Here is an 11,613-nt window from a genome sequence, read left to right as displayed (position 1 = left end):
TGTGGCTGCACATTCAGGATCGCCATCCCAATATTCATCATATTCTAGTTCAGTGCAGTGCACATTTGGGATGGGATCGCCTTCCTCACATTCTATTCTTAAATTCGGTTGAGGTTCAAATAAACTAACCTTTACCTCATCATTGAAATCCTGTGTGTCATGTAAGGAAGGTGTGTCTTCATCACTATATTTAAAAGACACCCATGTATCTTCACCATTCCTTTGAACAGTCATCGAGATCTTCTCATCAGGAGATTGAACCGCATGCTCATTAATGGAATCCAACTCCTCATTCCAAATTCCAGATTCCTTCAAAAGTGAGTGAGGATCACTTTCCTCGCATTGTATTTTTGGACTGGGTTGTGGTTGGGATGAGAAAGCTTCCTCTATCCTTTCGAAGCGCGAAGTGAGTGTTTCCATTGCTTTTCTAATTTCCGCAAGACAAGCCATGTCATGTTGAAGTGAATCCTCTTGGGTCGTTTCTGGTTGGATTTCAAAGGTATGGGATCCAAGAGAATTATTATAACATGTTGATGGTTCATTTACCCAATTTTGAGGTTCCCACCGGTTATAGTCATACTGATCATAGGTGGGAGAATCTGCTGATTGGTAATACTTATTATCACTCATGATATAATCACGTATTGTTTTCTTTTTATCAGATGGGTGATAATAACTCTCACAACCATAATTATGATAACCCCAACACTCACGTACTGTTTTGTTAATTCGTGGGGTGTAATTGTTCTCCTACATTTAATCACATAAGGACTTCTTAGCCGGTGGATCTTTATATTCTGATCGGTTCTCACTGATAGTTTCAGAAAAGTTTTGAGGCATAGGTTAATTTATATCTTCATCATCCCAAAATAGGTTATTCTTCTTAGCATACTGACATTCCCACTCGTGCATATACATGATAAAACCCTTAATCTGAATTTAATCCTAAGAAAAACAGAAGAAAAGATCCTATAGCAATGTGTAAAGTAAGAGGAGGAGAAGTTAGAAAGAATGTACCAAATGAGAAGTTCCTATGTTAAGATGTTGTAAAAGAAAACAAAAGAGATTAGTTTCTAAAATAGAAAGTCGAAAGTTAGAAAGTTCCTACAATTGAAATAGAAAGTTAGTTTCTAAAAAGGAAAGTTCCCTAAACCTAGAAGCTAAGTTAGTTTCTAAAAAGAAGACCTAGAATTAGAAAGTTTCTAAAATAGAAAATCTAAGCCTAAAAAAAAAAAAAAAAAAAGATGAGTTAGTTTCTAAAATTAGAAAGAATTTCTAAAAAGGGAAATAACTAACCTAGTTTCTAAAAACAAAAGATGAAAGTTTCTAAAAATAAAATAAAATAAAAACCTTTAACCTAAAATTAGTAAAATCCTAATCCTAACCTAATTCTAAAACAAATTAATTTCAGAAAAACGTAACCGTCAATCCCCGGCAACGGCACCAAAAACTTGTTTACTCCCCAGGTATAGGGTTGTGATGTAGTAATAAACTCGGTGAGACCGAGGTCGAATCCTAAGGGACTGATAATTGTACGTTACCTGAAACTAGGTAGAAATAGAACTAGCTTAAGATGAAATCTAAATCCAATATAAAGTGATGAATAATGGTGAGAGATTAATCTAAAACTTAAACAATTCAGGGAAGGAAACTAGGGATTCAAAGGATCCACTTGTAGAGATCAGAGAGATCTTATAGCTGCATCAAACATTATGGAAATTAAGTTGAACTTGTTTGATCTAATTTTCACGAGATGAAAGGTATATGAATTAGAATGGATTCCATCACCAAACCATGCCCAGGAGACAAAGCAAATAACAGAATTACACTAATTACCAACCAATCAACAATGCATGAAGGTTAGGAAGGGTACCGTCATCCAACCATGCCCAGGAGACGATGGTGACCAACAGGGTTCCCAATTTCACAAACCTTATAATGCAAAGGAAATACTCAAAGCCATCACAAATCTATTATAATTTCAGTCACAACAAACCATTAAAAACTAAGGCATTCCATGAAATCTACTAACATCAAAATCAGTTCAACATGAATCAAAACCATAGGAGTACTCCCATCTCGCTACAGGCTTCACCTCTTAGCCCTAGCTAAGAGGTTTAGCCAACCATAGACAGGATTAACAAATCTCTAAAAAAAAGGAAAAACATACATCCCAAGCAAAAAGGAAAAAAAATACTCTTTACGAAAACAAACCCACGTTCCCAGCTTCTCTCCCATGGCTGCACTCGTCCAAGATTTTTCCCCCCTTCCTCCCATTCTCTCCCTCTTTCTTATAGGTATTACAATCGGTTGGAGTCGGGAAACTTCATGCAGAAGTCTTCCTTACACAGCAATATGCGGTGAAGGGAATCCCGTGCACAATGGAGTCGGCGGGAGCTTACGCAGTCAGTAAGTTACGCAGCAGCCAGCGGAAAACACAAACTCATTGCGTTTGCATTCTACGCCAGTTTCGGGCCTCTTTAACGTGAACGACTTGATTTCCTCGGATCCCTGGTATGTAAATTCTTCAGTCTTAGTTCTCTGGAGTGTGTCCCTTGCTCTGGTCACTTCGGAATGTCAAATCCACGCTTTTAGTACTATTTTTCAGTCTAAGCTCCTTATTACATCCTGCAACAAAAACACGATTAAATTATAATATTAGGCATTATCGTGTACATAAAATTGGGTAGTAATCGGGGTCTGCTATGCAATATTCGACCCTCAACCTTGGCCCATGGATTGGGTTGAACCTGGTTTGCGTGGCCTTATTAATTTTCGTACCAGATTAGGCTCTTGTGACTCTAGCATAGCCCGGCCCAACCTGACTTCATATGGACATTATGTTATATCCTGGACATCTGCCGTCCCAATCCCCCGTTCCTCCATCGGGCAGCACACATATCTTGATCAACAAATGGATTAGGAACATTCAAATAAGAAATAGGATTTTTTTCCCCCTAGCATTAATGTGGGCTAACTCAAACAAGTAAGAATTCCCAGAAACCACGACATGATTAATGAAAAAGCCCTGAGTACGTGCGAAAATTGTGGCTCCAAGTAAAAAGTGTCAAATCGGCTTTTCATGCAAGGGAATTTCCAGCAATTTGAATGGCGTGAGTTCCAGTACGTGGCTGCCACCTGTGAAGATGAGTAATACCACTTTTAAAGTTATCGTGAATATCTCCCGACCATATATATGCTTGACACAAAAGTCTAAGTAAAAGAAGTGTCGCAACCAAACACATCAACACATGTAGGCGTCGGCTGGCAATGTTTCATCAGCCACAGTGATTTATGATGTCCCATCAAAAGGAAGTAAGAGATGACGTGGGAAGAAAGGTCAAGAACATACAACAAAGCTAGGGTGATTGTACCCAACAATTTTTAAGTCGTGGTGTATGATTTTTTTTTTTTCTCCCCACCACATGCATGCTGCTCTCGGGGACCATGGTAGCTAGTACACAAACATGAATCAAGCAAAGTGCTTCAATTACAACAACCAACTCCAATAACAAACACATGGAATTTAACATGAAAAAAATTTGGTGGAAAAAAATCATGGCACAGAAGTGACATTAATACACGACGAAAGCAAAAAATTACAAGAGATAAAGAGACTATTTGATTTAAACAAACCTCAAATTTCCCTGTACAAGCCTTTGAAACCCTAGAAATGAATTAAAAAGTCTTGAGATACCTCCTAGTCTTAATTACACTATATATATATATATATATATATATATATATAAAACTTGTATGAGAATCACAATCAAAATAGGAAACAAATTTTGTAGATAAGCAACTCTGAGTAACTTTATACGATAGTTCGATGGCACTTTCGATGGATCGAAGTCCCTTCGATGGCATCGAACTCCCTTTGATATCATCGAACTAAACGGCAAAATGTTCCAATGATAAATCATGGATTTAAAAAAATTTTTCGATGGTATTGAGTAGGCCTTCGATGTCAATGAACAACCTTCAATAGCATCGAACCTCTTTCAATAACATCGAGCAAGAGATCTAAAGTGCCTAGCAACCAATATGATAAATTTCAAATTTTTACGATGGCATTGAGCCAATTTCGATAGCATTGAAGTTTGCTCGATAGCATTGACAAACCTGTTGATTTATGAATTTAAGACATCAATCAACACAATCATGGCAATTCGAGCCATTTTGATGGCAGGGTGTAATGTGGATGGAGACATGGCTCAAAATTCATACTCGCCGAAACGATCCTAACAATTCAAATTGCGGCTATCAAATGAAGCGTTAAATGAAAAATGGTCAGAGGGCTACATCGACCAACCAAATTAGACAGCCTTGATCGCTTGATCGGTCTGAGTTTTGGCGTAAAGTCCATTCACAACAAGGCTCATGATTTGGATGGTTCTGATTACGAGTGAAATATAAAAATATTAATAAAGTATGGAGTCAAAGGATATGATGAGAATTAAGATATCTAATGTGCATGAGATAAGTAAAACCAAGTCAAAACCACAAAAATTAATGGAAATTATTTTTGATATATAGGAAAAGACAATAATAAAAATGAAATAAGATACTTATAGATATTGGAAGAGTAAGCAATATGATTTTATTAACAAAGCCTTTTTTTAGGAAATAAGATAATCAATATTATTAGTGCATATGCACTACCTGAAGGTTTAAATGAAAAAATCAAGAGACAATTATGAGTGGATATGAATGAATTAATATAAAGAAAGCTGAATAGAGAAGGGATATTTAAATATTGCTAGACAGTATACATTGAGATTAATTTGGATGAGAAGGCCTAAATATATGCGTAAGAAAAGAAAGTAGAGAATATGACAGTATACATTGAGAATATGATTTTGGAATAAGAAATGAAATTGTAGATGTTGATGTTGATTTTACTATGTCATATAATCTAGCTTTAGTAAACATTACTTTAGAAACACTACCAAAAAATCGAGTAAAGGCTACGGACCTTAGAAGCTTTTAGCTACGGATATAAACCGTAGCTAATTTGCTACAGTTTTAATCCGTAGCTAAAATCTACTTAATCCGTAGCTAAAACATACATTCCACCACCTTCTTATTAGAGATTGATGGTGCTTAAGGGGCTCCATGCGGCCCATTGGAATATATGTATTTTATCTAAGCCGCCCTTAAATTCTGATATATAATGTCAGTGGATGAACCCAAAAAGTAGGTAGATTAAAAGTCTAAGTGGACCACACCATAAGAAATAATAAAAAATAAATTTCTATCGTTAATATTTTATGTGGTCCGGTTACGGCTTCGATCTAACCCATTTTTTGGATCAACCCTTAAAATGGTCTTTTAAAATGAATGGACGGAGTAGATAAATAACATTAATCACGGTGGGCCCCACAAGAGCTAAGATTAAGGACTTAGAAGTGTCGTCCGTCAACCCCAAAAAAAAATCCCGCGCGCGACCCAAATCTCTCTCTCGCGCGCCTGCCCCCCTCCCAAAACCCACTCTCTCGCGCCTGTGCCTCTCCTAAAACCCAATCCCTCTCTCTCGCGCCCCCTGTTTCCCAACCTCTCTCTCTCGCTAGGGTTTTCAAAACCCCCTTTCGCTGCAAACTCCTCGTTGATATGTGATCACACCATGTGCTAGGGTTTTCGAAACCCCTTTCATCCTATCCTCGTCAGCACCTCGTCTCCTCCACCAGCCGCAGCCCCTGTGACCACAAATTTCGTCCGCAGCCACCGTCCCTGCTCCACCAGCGTCGCCACCTCCACCGATCGACGCCAACATTTGCCCCATCGAGAGCTCGATTCGGAGTTTTAGCTGATTTTTCTTGTTTCAAATCAAGGGTTTTCTATTTTAGAATATCCTTTCTTTTTCCCTTTTCTTATTATATAATTTTTTTGACTTTTAGCCATTTTTCCCCGTTCGATTCGATGGGGATGGTGATTTTTTGATGAAGTTGAAAATTTCTGTGTGGTTGTTATATATGATGGGGAATCTAGCCTGTGCAGAGTGCACATGGTAGTTATCCTGTTCCCCTAGTGGGCCCCGCCGCCAAGCTGCAGCCGTGGGATGCTCCTACTGATCCGTAATGGGAGGGTGTAAGAGAATGTTGTCAGCTGAGGACATTGGAAGGGAAAACGCTCAACCCATTTCCAGGTTTTGGTTTCACCCTGTCCGGAGAAGCCAGAAACATGAGATTTCTCTTCTAATTTCTAATTCTCATTCGTTTTTACCTTTCTCATGATGATTTTTTTTTTTTTTTTTTTTTTTTTGACTGGACTACTACCTGATGTAGTCGGTACTACTTGCAATCAACATCTTGAGAAAGTACTTGGAACAGATCATGCAAGCATTCTGCGTGTTCCATTCAGAATGGAGAAGGGAATTCTCCAGACTTATATGGAGGTTAATCGTTAATTAGAAATCTTAGTTTTGTCTGTTTAATCTGATCTTTTATAGATATCAAGCTTCACATTTGATATGCAGGCCCCAATCTGCATTTGAAAAGAATGTTGAGGTTATATTCATGAATGCTTCTAATCAAACTTGCTGAAATTACAATACCAATTGAAAGTAGCAAGGAATCTAGCTAATCTCTAATCAATATGCAGTTTGCTGGTAATGAGAATGGCATCACTGCATTTCAGATGGAAGGTCAAGACAAATCAAATCAACAGAACTCAGTTTTTTCAAGAGATGCTTTGTTTCTTGTCCATTGGAAAGACAGGTTTTTAAATGTCAAGTTTTTTGTCATGTTGATTCAGGTTTTTTGTCATCTTGATTCAAGTTTTTAATTTTAATTTTAATTTTATTTTGTTGTTGAAGCATGTATGTTTCTATTGTCACTTGTATACAGGTTTCTATTGCCACTTGTATGTTTCTATTGCCACTTGTATGTTTCTATTGCCACTTGTTTAATATTGCAAGTAAAGGTTCTAATGATTTGGTAGTGGGCCTAGCCTCTAAAGGAATCCGCCAATCAGCCCTTTGGATTAGGACTTCTTTTCCCTAATCTTTTCTTTGATTTAGTTGCTTTTGTTGCTTGCTCCAAAAAAAAAAAAAGTTGTGTCAATCTGCAATGCATGTATTAGGTGAAATGCTCTATCTATCAATGATGAGTTTTTTTAAAGGCTGGTGGGTCTAGTTAGTAGAAAGGTGCCATAGAGAACCACCTATTGCTTAGAGAAGCCAGCCTTTTGTCTCCTGGTCTATTCATCATGCGAGTCCCATCCTAGGGGAAAATATCTGTGTACCTACATGTTTGTAATGGTCTAGTAACAGTGTTATAACCTGAGTAGTTTTCTGCTAACACACATGGCCTTTCCTACTGTCTAATATGCTTTTAAAGTTTTGCATTAACATGTGTCTCAACCATGAATGATGAATGCTCTCAGTCTAGTTGGTCTCTCTTTTTTGACACAGTAGTATAGAACTTCGACAGCTGCAGCAGCTACACTGACCATTATTTTGAGAGAAAAAATGTGCAAGTTGTCATATTACAAAACATGGCATAGTGTTTACTCTTATAATCATCTTATAATAGAATTAGCGAATGGAATTTGTCAATTTCTTTCCCATAATGTGACTTGTTTTTTGTTCATGTTACAACGTTTACCTAATCTAAACCTATCATTGGGTGGGTTCTCTAGTCTCTACCTTGGATGGGCCATGTCCCAAAATCATTTCATTGGAGTTTTGGGGAAGAAAGTGGATGGTTATCAGAAGTCAACTGAAGTTAATTTGACTTCCCATTTTCACCCTTCAAAATCCTTCAATCTAAGGATTACATTGTCCAGTTGGCCACAGGATATGGTATATGGCCCATCCCATGTGCTAGTTATGTGTATTCTTTTCTCGCTTTGTGGGCTTTATAATAAATTGTTGTTTCCTCTTTTAAAAAAAGGCATTGGATTGAACCCTGGATCACTCACACACACCACACCGTCTGTCTGCTCATCTAACTAGCGGGAGATATCTAACACACTACATTTTGTTTTTGGTTGGATGTTTCCTTTAGCCATTCTTGAGGCCTGATTTATTGCACATGCTATTTTTTGAGTGCAGGTATCTTGTTCCTGCTGACTTAACTGTGGGGCAATTTGTTTAGGTGATTCGAAAGAGTATGAATCTGACCCATGAGAAGGCCATTTTCTTCTTTGTGAAGAATATTTTGCCACCCACTGGTAAGGAATTTGAGACAAATTTCATTACTTCCATGATGCTCCATTTGGATGCACCGAGTGTATTGGATTAGGATCAAATTAGGAAACATTCACATAATGTTTGAATATTGGATAGACCGTAAAATGATCTGGCAAAATGGATGGACGGAGTGGTATAAACCCATACATCACAGTGGGCTCCACAGAGCCCCTGCCTGGACTAAGTTTATCTAGGCAGGGGCTGGATGCAATCCATTTCCACCTCCAGGGGCCCAGTCTCAGATTATACGTCCCAAAACTCTCCAGCATTGAAGGATTGAAACCGTTCAACTTTTGGCCTCTTTATTGTTGAATTTCCCAATGACAACAAATTGTAGGAATGGCCCAGTGGATCTTGGGTCCGGAATCGGATTACTAACTATACAGATGAAATATATGATCCTGGACCTTAGGATATGGCTGAAACATGTGCAGGGGAAATGATACTTTGAGCTGATAGGCCCAGCATGGAAAGGCCATTTGTAGGCCAAATGGAAGGGTTGAGATTTCTCCATAAGGGAGTATTCAGGGAATGGACGCGGAATGCGTCCTACCCCAGCTGACAACATACGGGCAGATCTGTGGGGGCCACTGTGACCTATCTGTTTATTCAAGTTGTACATACCTTTTCTCATATCATTTTAAGGTATGAGATCAAAAATAGGCAGATCCAAACAAACATTAGCATGCTACTTAGAGAACATTGACATTATGGCTGGTAATGGGGTGGGCCAGAGCTAGGCAAAATTGATATTTTGAATAGGCCTGGCCTGTCTATTTCAAAATCCAACGCTGAACCAGCCCCAGGCCTGCCCATTACCAAGCCTAGTTGATATTTAGAGGAAAAGACTCAATTTTCTCTTCTCTCTTATGAGTTGGGTGGTTTGGTTTGTTGTTTCACAAATTAGAAACAAAAGAATGCATCTATGATCCTCCTTTTTATCTATTGGATCTTATCTTGATTCAACTATTTTAATTATGATTTTCTCTGTGTTAAGTATTGTAAGGAGACATTTTATGATGTTTCCCTTTTTTGTTGATCTTTATCACTGACTAGAGGACAAGACTGCCTTTCTTATCTGCTTTCTGTTATACATATATATGCATATTTATATTGTTTATTCTTTATGATTTGCAGCTTCGCCATTTCTGTGATGCGTGGTCAAATTTAGCTAGTGCATATATGAGGAAAGGAAGGCTTAATGAGGCAGCCCGGTGTTGTCACCAGGCTCTTGCATTGAACCCTCGCTTGGTGAATCCTTGTTTTGTTTTATCATTTAGTTTCCTTCTTTTGTTGTAGATGCATTGAAATTACTATTTGCAGATCTTCCCCTTATTGGCAGGTTGATGCTCATAGCAACCTTGGTAATCTGATGAAGGCACAAAGGCTTAGCACAAGAAGTAAGTCACAATGGATTCGATACATTATTTTCATTGGATGTTCTTAAAGACTCGAAATTGCGCTGATTAGAAGCTCATAACCATCTGTCCATCGCTTGTTTTGAAATGTTGAGAAAAGGTTAGAAAAACCTGTCAGATTTAACAATAATTTTTTCTAGACCTTTTTTGCAGTTTGTCAGAAAATGCATATGTTCTTATGGTAGAGGTATTGAAGAAAATGCAAATATTCTGTAGGCATTAAGCTCCCTTGTTGCTTCACTACTTGAGAAAGAAAAGGATCTTCAACTTCTCTCTGATTGGTCCAATTCCTCCTGCTTTGGGTAATTTGACTATGCTTAAAATTTTGTATTTTTTTAACAAATCAAATTTCAGGTACAATTCCTACAGAATTATGGAATCTCAAGAATTTGGTTGAGTTGACGTTGCAACGAAACACTCTGACTGGTCTGATTCCTCATGCTTCGAGTAATTTGAGAAACCTTACATTGTTGTTGGTCTGATTCCTCCAGGTAAGCTTGCAACAGTAATTTGTTTATAACTGCAGGTATTTGTGTGGCTTTTTGGATTATTAATAAAATTCCATCATTTAAAAAAATAACACAACTCTATAAATATCTAGGATGATTATAGTTGAAATGAGGATGTTCAGATAGATTAGGGGCAAGATGAGGAGTTTGTTCCTTGTAGGATTTTACAGCTGTGTAAAACTTCCAAGTCTCATGGTGGATGTGGCTACCATATGCTAGTTGTTGTCATTTATGCTCCTTTTGATTCTTGATTCACTTTGTAGTTATTCTGCTTTTGAAGAAGTTCTCCCACATGCTCCAACATTGATGACTGATGTGTTTGGCAATTATGTTATTTAAAAGGTATGATTTTTCTAGAAAAACAATCATTGGTTTCCTTCCATTTTTTTTTTCTTTTCCCCGTAAAGATACCTTCAATTCTTTTTCCCCTGCTCATCTGCCCTCCTTTATCTTTTTTTAAAAGGCTGTAGGCTGGTGATCTGGTAGTCTCTATATTCATTCTCATGTTGGTTGTATGAACTCGTTCGCCTATGATATAAAAATGCTCGGTTATTGTTTGTCTTTGCAGTTTTTTGATCATGGAAGCCCTGAGCAGAGAAAAGAACTAGCAAATCAGCTTGCTGGCCACATTTAACCTTGGAGCCTTTAGATGTATGGGTGCCGGGTAATTCAAAAGGTATTATTATGGGTCATTTGTTGGGTGGGGCTTGGCATGTACTGTTTTCTTCTTTATACAGACAAATAGTTCTTGGCAGCCGGCTTTCGGACTGTCCTATATACTACTCAACATTGATCAATGCACACACTGTATACTAGACAACTCAATATTTATGAGGATATCAACGACTAATTCTGAATCAATTTGAATTTTCAGGGGACTACACAATTCAATCTGGCTAATCCACGCTTACACATGTTGCCCTTTTTAATGGAAGGTATGTGCTTGATTTTATTTTTATTATTATTTTAGTTGTTGTGGGATGCAAATATGCTCTGCTTGAATTCATGATGGGAGCTGATTACTTGGGTTTTACCAACCAAAGGGTAGGTGTTAATGCAGATGGACAACAATATGTGTCTTGTCAAGAATGCACATGTGTAGTTCATCAAACAATACATTATGTGATATCGTGTGCATGATATCTATGTTGTAATTTTCCTCATGTATTTTGCTTAAAATCCATGTTTATGCATGACTCTCATGCATTGACATGGATTTGGGCCAAAAAAGATTGAAATGGAAAATTTGAGAAAACATGGAAATTTGCTTGAAATTAATAGAGCAGACCCGGATGTGCGTCGGAGCTATTCGGATGAGCGGGGGTCCCTGGAAGGTGGGAACTGCCGTTATGACCATGATGAAGCTGTCCATTTCCTATGGACAGCATTGGAGGGGCCTGGCCATTTGGATAGGCCGTGTTTATGTATTTGATCGAAATTAATGGAGCAAACCCGGATGTGCGTCGGAGCTATTCGGAAGAGCGGGGTTCCTTGG

The 11,613-nt window shown here is 37.9% G+C and overlaps 2 long non-coding RNA genes across 2 annotated transcripts; both read left to right on the top strand.

The window, feature by feature from the left end:
• The first annotated feature begins 6,263 nt into the window (after positions 1 to 6,263).
• On the top strand, positions 6,264 to 8,203 carry LOC131254102 (uncharacterized). Its single transcript, XR_009175497.1, has 2 exons — positions 6,264 to 6,394; positions 8,054 to 8,203. It is a non-coding gene; the product is annotated as an uncharacterized LOC131254102 (long non-coding RNA).
• An 880-nt stretch (positions 8,204 to 9,083) lies between these two features.
• LOC131254101 (uncharacterized) lies at positions 9,084 to 10,816 on the top strand. Its single transcript, XR_009175496.1, has 4 exons — positions 9,084 to 9,442; positions 9,763 to 9,911; positions 10,382 to 10,460; positions 10,687 to 10,816. It is a non-coding gene; the product is annotated as an uncharacterized LOC131254101 (long non-coding RNA).
• The last annotated feature ends 797 nt before the right edge of the window (positions 10,817 to 11,613 follow it).

This window comes from Magnolia sinica, chromosome 8 (assembly GCF_029962835.1).
Source record: "Magnolia sinica isolate HGM2019 chromosome 8, MsV1, whole genome shotgun sequence".
Taxonomy (NCBI): Eukaryota; Viridiplantae; Streptophyta; class Magnoliopsida; order Magnoliales; family Magnoliaceae; genus Magnolia; species Magnolia sinica.
Note: the sequence above shows the minus strand (reverse complement) of the source record. Positions and strands in the feature narration are given on the sequence as shown.